The 8,153-nt window shown below is 57.7% G+C and overlaps 1 pseudogene; it reads right to left on the bottom strand.

The window, feature by feature from the left end:
• LOC105518883 overlaps window positions 1–7,782 on the bottom strand; it is a 30,336-nt pseudogene extending 22,554 nt beyond the window's left edge.
• Window positions 7,783–8,153: the final 371 nt, after the last annotated feature.

The raw sequence follows: 8,153 nt of genomic DNA on the forward strand, positions 1-8,153 counted from the left end.
AAAGGGAGGACCTGCTTTGTTCCTAAAGAGAGGGACCCCCACAGGGCAGGGCTAGGAGACAGTGATGTGGACAGGGACTGCAGGATCAAGACTCATGGAGTGTTTGAGGTCACTGGGACACCTGGGAACAGGGCCTCATGCAGGCCAGTGGAATCCCAGAGCAGGGAGTGAGTGCTCTCCCCTGACACCTGCTGAGTGACCCTGCTGGAGCCCTTCTTGTCTCTGGGCCTCAGTTTTCTCATCTGTAACGTGGGAATAATAACAGGACCAACCAACCTCTCAGGGCTATTGCAGGGTTTGTATGAGGTGATGCTATGAAAACCCCAAGTGGCAGCAAGTCTGGCACACAGCAGGTCAACCCCCTGCCCCCCGTGCATACACACAAGCAGATGCATACAGATGCATACACACACAGATGCATACACACACACGTGCATGCACACACACAGGTGCAAACACACACGTGCATGCACACATGCACACACATACACACAGATACATACACATGTGCATGCACACATGCACACATACACACAGATGCATACACATGGACACACGCAGATGCATACACACACATGCAGGCACACATGCATACACACACAGATGCATACACACATGTGTATACACACAAGTGCACAGAAAAAACACAGGGCTCATTCCCCAAGGGGACCTCACTGTGCCTCAGTTTGCCCATCTGTAAAGGGGGTGATTATAGCCCCTACTGCATGACGCTGCTGTGGGGCTCCGTGAGTCAGTACCTGGAGGATGCCTAGGATGGGGCCTGAACTTAACCTGCACAGCCCCACGGGGAACTGAGTGGAGAAGGTGAGCTTGGGTGTGGGGAGCAGAGGGGGCAGTATGGAAAGCCAGGGGGTCTTAAACATCTAGGTGCCTGTCACCCACGAGGAAGCTCTAAGGGGTCCCTGAGGAACAGTGGCCCCAATCCAATCTCCTCCTGCCCGGTAAGGGAGCAGGGCTGAGGCCAGGAACAGGCCAGCAAGAGCCTGCTGGGGCCAAGGAGCCTTCAGTGTGACAGCCAAGAACCCACAGAGCGCCAGCCTGCTAAGGGACACTGGGCTGCACTCAGGCCTGGGCAAGGGACTGACCTGGGGACTTCCTGAGGTTTTTCTGACTGTACGAAGCTCATCAGGGAAAACATGGGAGATGCCTGGATTCATTGCCCAGCTCTGAGCTCAGCATGAAAACTGCCTCTTGGACCAGTCTAGAAAGAGGCTCACCTGAGGCCCAGTACCCAGGGTCCATGCTGTCACGTGGGCCAAGGCATCTGAGGGGCAGGGGCCTTCCCCATCCCACTGCTGCCATGGCCCGGGGCCCACTCTGCCCTGCCCTCCTGACCCGGGGGCCCAGTGCATCTCTGTGGGGGCTGGGAGGAGTGTTAGCAAAGGAGAGGCCGCACAGGGCACCTTCAGTGGTGACGGGAAACCAAGAGCAGGAAAAGCAACCGTGCTCTGCCCTGGGCGACTCAGACAGGAAAGGGCCTGAGCCTGAGGCAGCCAGGAGGAGGCAGCCTTACCAGGGAGGCCGTGGCGTGGGCCTCCATGCTGCTTCTGCCCTCCTCATCCAACTGCAGCGGGACAGAGGCAGAGGCAAAGTGGGGGCCTGGAAACAAGGCTTCCAAGGTGGCAACTGTGTCCCAGCCCAGCCAGGCAGTAGCTGCAGAGGGCCATGCATGTTTGCCTGGGTCTATGGCCAGCCTCAGGCCCGGGACCAGGGAGCGGGGCAGGGGAAAGTCTCTGTCCCTGGGTGGCGGCCGGGCAGGTGGAGAGCCAGGTTCATATGGGTGACCCTGGGCTCTGCAGCTGCTGTGATCCTCGCAGAGGGGAGGAGGTGTCCTCGGCAGTCAGGAGCAGGAGAATGGTAGTGACAAGGCCCTGCCGTGGACTGAGCCTCCCAGCCTAGGAAACCCGGCCCTGGCCTCCCCTGCAGGCCTGTGACGTCTGACTCCAGAGGCCTTCTCCTCTGGGCTTCTCCACGCCTGTGAACTGGGCCCCATTCATTTCCCTGTGGTTTCATGGGAACGTCCAATGCATTCAGGAGGTTGCAGCGCAGCCAGGAGGAGAGGGGTCAGCGAGAGGCCCGAGCTGTGACTGGTGGGCCACCCAGCAGCCACAGCACCCTCTGCTGGAGGCTGGCAGCAGGGTGCACGGCCAGCTGTGGGTGGGGGTCCATCAGTCAAGCAGCTGCACTTCCTCCCCATCCCCCCGACACCGAGGCCAGGGGCTCTGCCTGCAGCTCCCTTGTGCCAGGCCTCCACTTTCCAGCTCCCAGGCCCCCAGCCCCACCTGGCCTGGCCCGGGACAGAGCTGCCACCAAGATCTCTTCCACTTTCTCTCCCCAGCAGCCTGCAATTCAGTGCCCCGCAGACCCCTGCCTTCTGGGCCCTGCGGTTTCCCCCACACTATATTCAATTTCCGGCTGCTGAGAACACAGCAGGTCCCATGTAAAGGTGGCCATCACCTGCACCCCATGGGTTGCCCAGCCATGGAGAAGGGGCCATGGTTGGGTGCACAGCTTCTGAGACAGGCCCAGCAGCTGCCTCCATGGCCTCAGCAGAGCCCAGGGCTCTGGAGCTTACAGGGAGCATATGCCCAAGTGTGGAAAATTTGGTCTGCAGAAGAAATGAGGCTGAAATTGGCTGGGAGCAATTCTTATCAAAGCCACGTTAGCAGTTTTCAGCAAGAGCTAATTGAACACGCTCTGTGAGTGGCCTCATTCCATTAGCAGGAGCCTCCCACAGAGTGTGACAAGGGCCCTGAGGGCTGAGGGCAGAAGAGGCTGTTTCTGTCTCACATTTGCCTTTGGCCTTTGAAAACGGACACATTTACAGCTTTGGGGACTGGCCCTGCCCCTCTGCCCTGGCTCCCGCTCATTTCCAAAGCCTTTCTCTGAGTGTCTTGTGTCTCAGCGCTTCAGCAGGTGCATGGACCTGAAAAAGGACACGCTTGGAGACATGGCCTCCTTGCCAAGAAGGGTTGAGAGACCAAGCTGCAGAGGAACGGAAAGTCTGAGGGCCAGGCCAGAGCAGGTTGGGTCAGGAAGCTGGGCCCTGCCTTAGCAACATGCCTGGGCCTGAGGAGAGACCCACGGCCGGCCCAGTCTCCCTCGACTGCTCTGGAGTCACGGTATCCTCAGGGAAGGAACAGGAGGCAGCTGGGGTGTGGCCAGGCCAGAGCTGAGTTGATGGGACCTGAACTCCGCTTTTGTGGGGTGGCCGTGCTCTCTGCTTTCTCCTCTCTGCTGTGCCCAGTGGACTTGAAAAGATAGTTCCAGGGGCGCAGTCCTCGGGCCAGGGCTCGGAGGTCACCTGTCTGGACTCCAGCCTGTTTCCTCCATGCTGGGGCTATCAGGGCAAGTGTCTGACCAGGGCCCACAGGGCGCTGGTCAAGGGGCCCAGGGATGTGCGGTCCAGCCCTCTGTGCCCCTGACTGGCTGTCTGATCTGGGCAAGGCCCTTCATCTCTTGGCCACTGTCACATGGCATGGGCAACACTCCCGAGTGCTGTGGCCTCCAGGATGCTAAAGGAAGTGGCATGTGACTGCACCCACCCTTTCTGCAGGGACCGTGGTCAGGACAGAGCTGTGGACACTGAGCAGGGGCTGGCCTCAGGGCCCAACCAGACAGGCCTCCTTGTCTCTCCCAACACCACAGTGGGGCTTCCTCCTGGGAGCTGGCCAGCTGCTCTCCCCAGGATGGGACCTCAGGCTTCCATCCCGAGCTCTTCCCTCCTGCCCTGGGCCCTGCAGACTGCCCCATAAGCTGGCTGCTCTCCTGGGGTCTTTCCCTTTGTGAGCTCCTCTGCAGATACATTCCGGCCTTTGGGATGCTTCAGACAGCAAGCAGGAAGCAGACAGACACCCTGCATCTCCCCCAGGCCAACGCCAGCCCCATCAGCAGCAACCTGGTGGGGAACTGTCTACACCTGCCAGCCTCCCTCCCTCCCTCCATCCTCTTGGGTTTCTGAACCAGCCTCTCCAGCCACACTGCCCCTGCGACTTACTCCTTCTGGTCAGATCCAAGGGCCCTGTGCAAGCCCCTGCTCTCCTCGGCAGCTCTCACACTGGGGACAACCCGCAGGCTCCTCCGAAGTCCCCGAGCTGCTTCTCGGCCACCTCCTGTTCCTACTGCCTCTGCCTGGGAGCTCCCCACCTCCTGCCCCTCTCCGTGCCCAGTTGGGAAGGGGGCGCCCTTGTGGCCCCTCATCTCCAGCCTTGCTCTTTCTTTCTTTCTTTTCTTTTTTTTTTGAGACGAAGTCTCACATCTCACTCTGCCACCCAGGCTGGAGTACAGTGGCACGATCTCAGCTCACTGCAAGCTCCGCCTCCTGGGTTTACGCCATTCTCCTGCCTCAGCCTCCCGAGTAGCTGGTACTACAGGCGCCGCCACGTCGCCCGGCTAGTTTTTTGTAGTTTTTAGTAGAGACGGGGTTTCACCGTGTTGGCCAGGATGGTCTCGATCTCCTGACCTCGTGATCCGCCCATCTCGGCCTCCCAAAGTGCTGGGATTACAGGCTTGAGCCACCGCGCCCGGCCTTCTTTCTTTCTTTTCTTTTTTTTTGAGACGAAGTCTCACATCTCACTCTGCCACCCAGGCTGGAGTACAGTGGCACAATCTTGGCTCACTGCAAGCTCTGCCTCCCAGGTTCAAGCGATTCTCTTAACTCAGCCTCCTGAGTAGCTGGGATTACAAGTGCCCGCCACCATGCCTGGCTAATTTTTGTATTTTTGGTAGAGACAGGGTTTCATCATGTCGGCCAGGCTGGTCTCAAACTCCTGAGCTCAGGTGGTCCACCCACCTCAGCCTCCCAAAGTGCTGGGATTACCCTGCTCTTTTTTGCTTCCTGGGGCTGCTTCTTGGGAGCCTTAGGCTGCTCAGCTTTCATCCCAGCCATGCCCTGCCTCTGGCCCAGTCTCTGGCCCTCAGTGTGTCCTGCTAAGGTCCCTGTGCAAAGTCCTTCCCTTGTTCCAACAGCCTTCCCCAGCTCCCAGAAAAGGTGCTGTTTGTAGAGTGTTGACGGGCACCAGGCTGTCCCTGCGCCCCTCCTGGCCCAGCCCTTCAGTCTCCCCTTGACACAGTCTGCCCTTGACTTCTTATTTTCCAAACTAACCTGATGCTTTTCTTTATTTGTTTGTTTTTTGAGAGGGAGTTTCACTTTTGTTTCCCAGGCTGGAGTGCAATGCAATAGCGTGATCTCGGCTCACTGCAGCCTCCACCTTCCCCGGGTTCAAGCAATTCTCTCGCCTCAGCTTCCCAAGTAGCTGGGATGATAGGCGCCCATCACCACACCCAGCTAATTTTTGTATTTTTAGTAGAGACGGGAGTTTCACCATGTTATCCAGGCTGGTCTCAAACTCCTGACCTCAGGTGGTCCACCCACCTTAGCCTCCAAAGTGCTGGGATTATAGGTGTGAGCCAACGTCCAGCCTGTTTGTTTTTGTTTTGCCTCCGTGCCTTTGCTATATCACTCCTTTCCCACAAAACAGTCCTTTCTCGCTTACTATGTCTTGGAATTAGTCTTGCACTCAGGAATGCACCTCTGCTATCGGGGCTCCAGGAAGTTAGGGTCAAGGCCTTCTGGTGCAGCAGCACAGACTGCGGCCTGGGGGTGGGGGGACTGTGTGTGGCCAGTCTTTTTCTTTTTCTTTTTTTTTTTTTGGCCTTCTGGTGCAGCAGCACAGACTGCGGCCTGGGGGTGGGGGGACTGTGTGTGGCCAGTCTTTTTCTTTTTCTTTTTTTTTTTTTTTTCACACCTTAGGCTTTGACCCACACAGAAACAGATGGAAGAGCCTGGGCTGCAGGGGCCTGGAAAGTGACGAGCCTGTGGGCAGCACTGCACGGGGCAGCCGCAGGGGCTGCCTGTTCTCCTTCTCCTAGTGCTGCTCCAAGGGCACAGTCTGGTGACTGCAGCCACTTAGGGAAGCCTTAGGATGCAAAGGAGGATGAGGACACAAGGACACTAGCAAAGCCCAGCTCTGCAGGAGGAGGCATGCTGCGCTGGGATGTCACCGCCATCTTGTCTGAGCCCAAGGGTGGCACTCGGTCCACCTGTGGGGAGCAGGGAGGAGAGAGGACAGGGCTCTGGCTGCCTCTGGCCTGCCTGGGAACGAGCTCCCTCAGGCGGAGCTTGACGGTCGGTATCTAAGCATCATCATCAGAAGCACGTAGTCCAGAGCTGTGTGCCCAGCAGAACAGGGCACTGGGGCAGGGACCCAGCCTTCTTGGCTCCTGAATTGGAGCCTGGCATGCCCCATCTTACAGTCCTTTATTCTGAGCAGATGCACTTGGCATCTACAGTGGGACCGGAGTCCACGACACTGGGCACGGAAGGAAACGGCCCCTGTGATCAAAAAGGCCATCACAGACATGGCAGCTGAGTGCTGGGATGGACTCCGAGTGGGATGTCAAGAAGCAGGTGGCAGGAGATGGGTGAAGAGAGGGTGAAGGGGAGGGAAGCTGGACGCAGAACCTCATTCCCTGGAGGTAGGACTGTGTCCATGACAGGGGAGCCACAGAGGGCCTTTCCAGGAGAGGGATGTGACCAGCTTTGGTGTGAAGGCCGCGGAGCAGAGCATGACCAGAAGTAGGGAGGCCACCTGGTAAAAGAGACGGAGGCTGGGACAAGAGTGGTGCCCTTGTCAGAGGGAAGCCAGGAGAAGCTTCTAGAAGTGTGGCTGCGTGTTTAGCCCAATTCCTAGAGTTGGGGCAACCATGCCAGTCACAGCATAGGGCATGTTACAGTGATGTCTTATTTTTTTCAAGGCCAGGCACTGGCACATTTCTTCCCTATTTTACAGGGAAAGAAGTGGAGATTCTGAAAGCTTAACTAATTTATCTGGCAAGGATATGGTCTCTCATGCCTGTGATCCCAGCACTTTGGGAGGCCGAGGCAGAGGCAGGAGGATCACTTCAGCCCAAGAGTTGGAGACCAGCCTGGGCAACATCGTGAGACCCCCTCTCTATAAACAAAATTTAGCCAGGCAAGATGGTACACGCCTGTGGTCCCAGCTACTTGGATGCTGAGATGGGAAGATCAGAATCACTTGGGCCACCAGGGGGGTCGAGGCTACAGTGACCCGAGATCGTGCCACTGCACTCCAACCTGGGTAACAGAGCGAGACCCTGCCTCAAAATTAAAGGAAAAAAAAAGTTTGAAACCATGCAGCAAGAGAGTGACAGGGCTGGCCTCCCAGCATCGCCCTTTAAAATGTGACAGAAACAGGTCCCACCTGAGACAGCAGGAACACAGCAGCCAGTGCTGCCTCTGCACAGGCCGAATGCTCGCAGCACCTTAAAGGCAAAGGAGGCCCTATGATAAACGCATGAAGAGCGCATGTTTCATGGGATTGATGTTGATGCTGGCGTTCCCTGGGAGCCACTGAGGAGAAGCCCCTCTCCCAATGGCAGGGCCACGAGAGGTGAAGGACACGCCTTCACCACCCCCAGACAGGTCTTTCCTGGCCACAGATGCCCCAGGTCCCTGAACGTCAAAACCGAACCCCAACCCTCCAGTTGAGCAGAGAAACATTCAGCTCCGGTTCCTCGGTGGTCAGGGAAGGCAGGCTTCCTCTGAAGCACAGATGGCTTCACCGCTTTCTCATGAGCCCTGCCAGGGTGAGAGCAGCCTTTCCCGGGATCATCCTTTAAGATGCGACAGAAACAGGTCCCACCTAAGCCAGCAGGAATGCGGCACCCAGTGGCTGCCTCTGCACAGTCCTGATGCTCGCTGGCACCTTCAGGGCTAAGGACACCCTGTTGTAAATGCATGAAGAGTCCGGTGTTTCATATATTGATGTTGTTGCTTTTTCTTTAGAGGAACGTTTGTGCGCTGTGGGAACCTGTGTCTCTACCAGTGTCACCCTTGCTGTGGGGAGTGTGTACTCTGTGCGGGGGCTGGTGACCTTTCCCTGCTGTCTGCCACAGCATGTGAGGGGCTCGCCAAGCCTCATACCTGCCCTCCCTCTCCCCGTCCCCTCCTGCCCCAGAGAGGCCCAGACCCAGGGAGGAGGGGTGCTGGGAGTGAGTGACGAGGAGCTGAGGTCCTGGCCTTGCAGCCGCTGTCACAGCACAGCCCCATCCCAGACCTCCAGAGTCATGGGACTCTGGTAGCACAAGCTCCAGAAGCTTGGCCGATGCCA

This window comes from Colobus angolensis, unplaced genomic scaffold (assembly GCF_000951035.1).
Source record: "Colobus angolensis palliatus isolate OR3802 unplaced genomic scaffold, Cang.pa_1.0 Scaffold33, whole genome shotgun sequence".
Classification (NCBI taxonomy): domain Eukaryota; kingdom Metazoa; phylum Chordata; class Mammalia; order Primates; family Cercopithecidae; genus Colobus; species Colobus angolensis.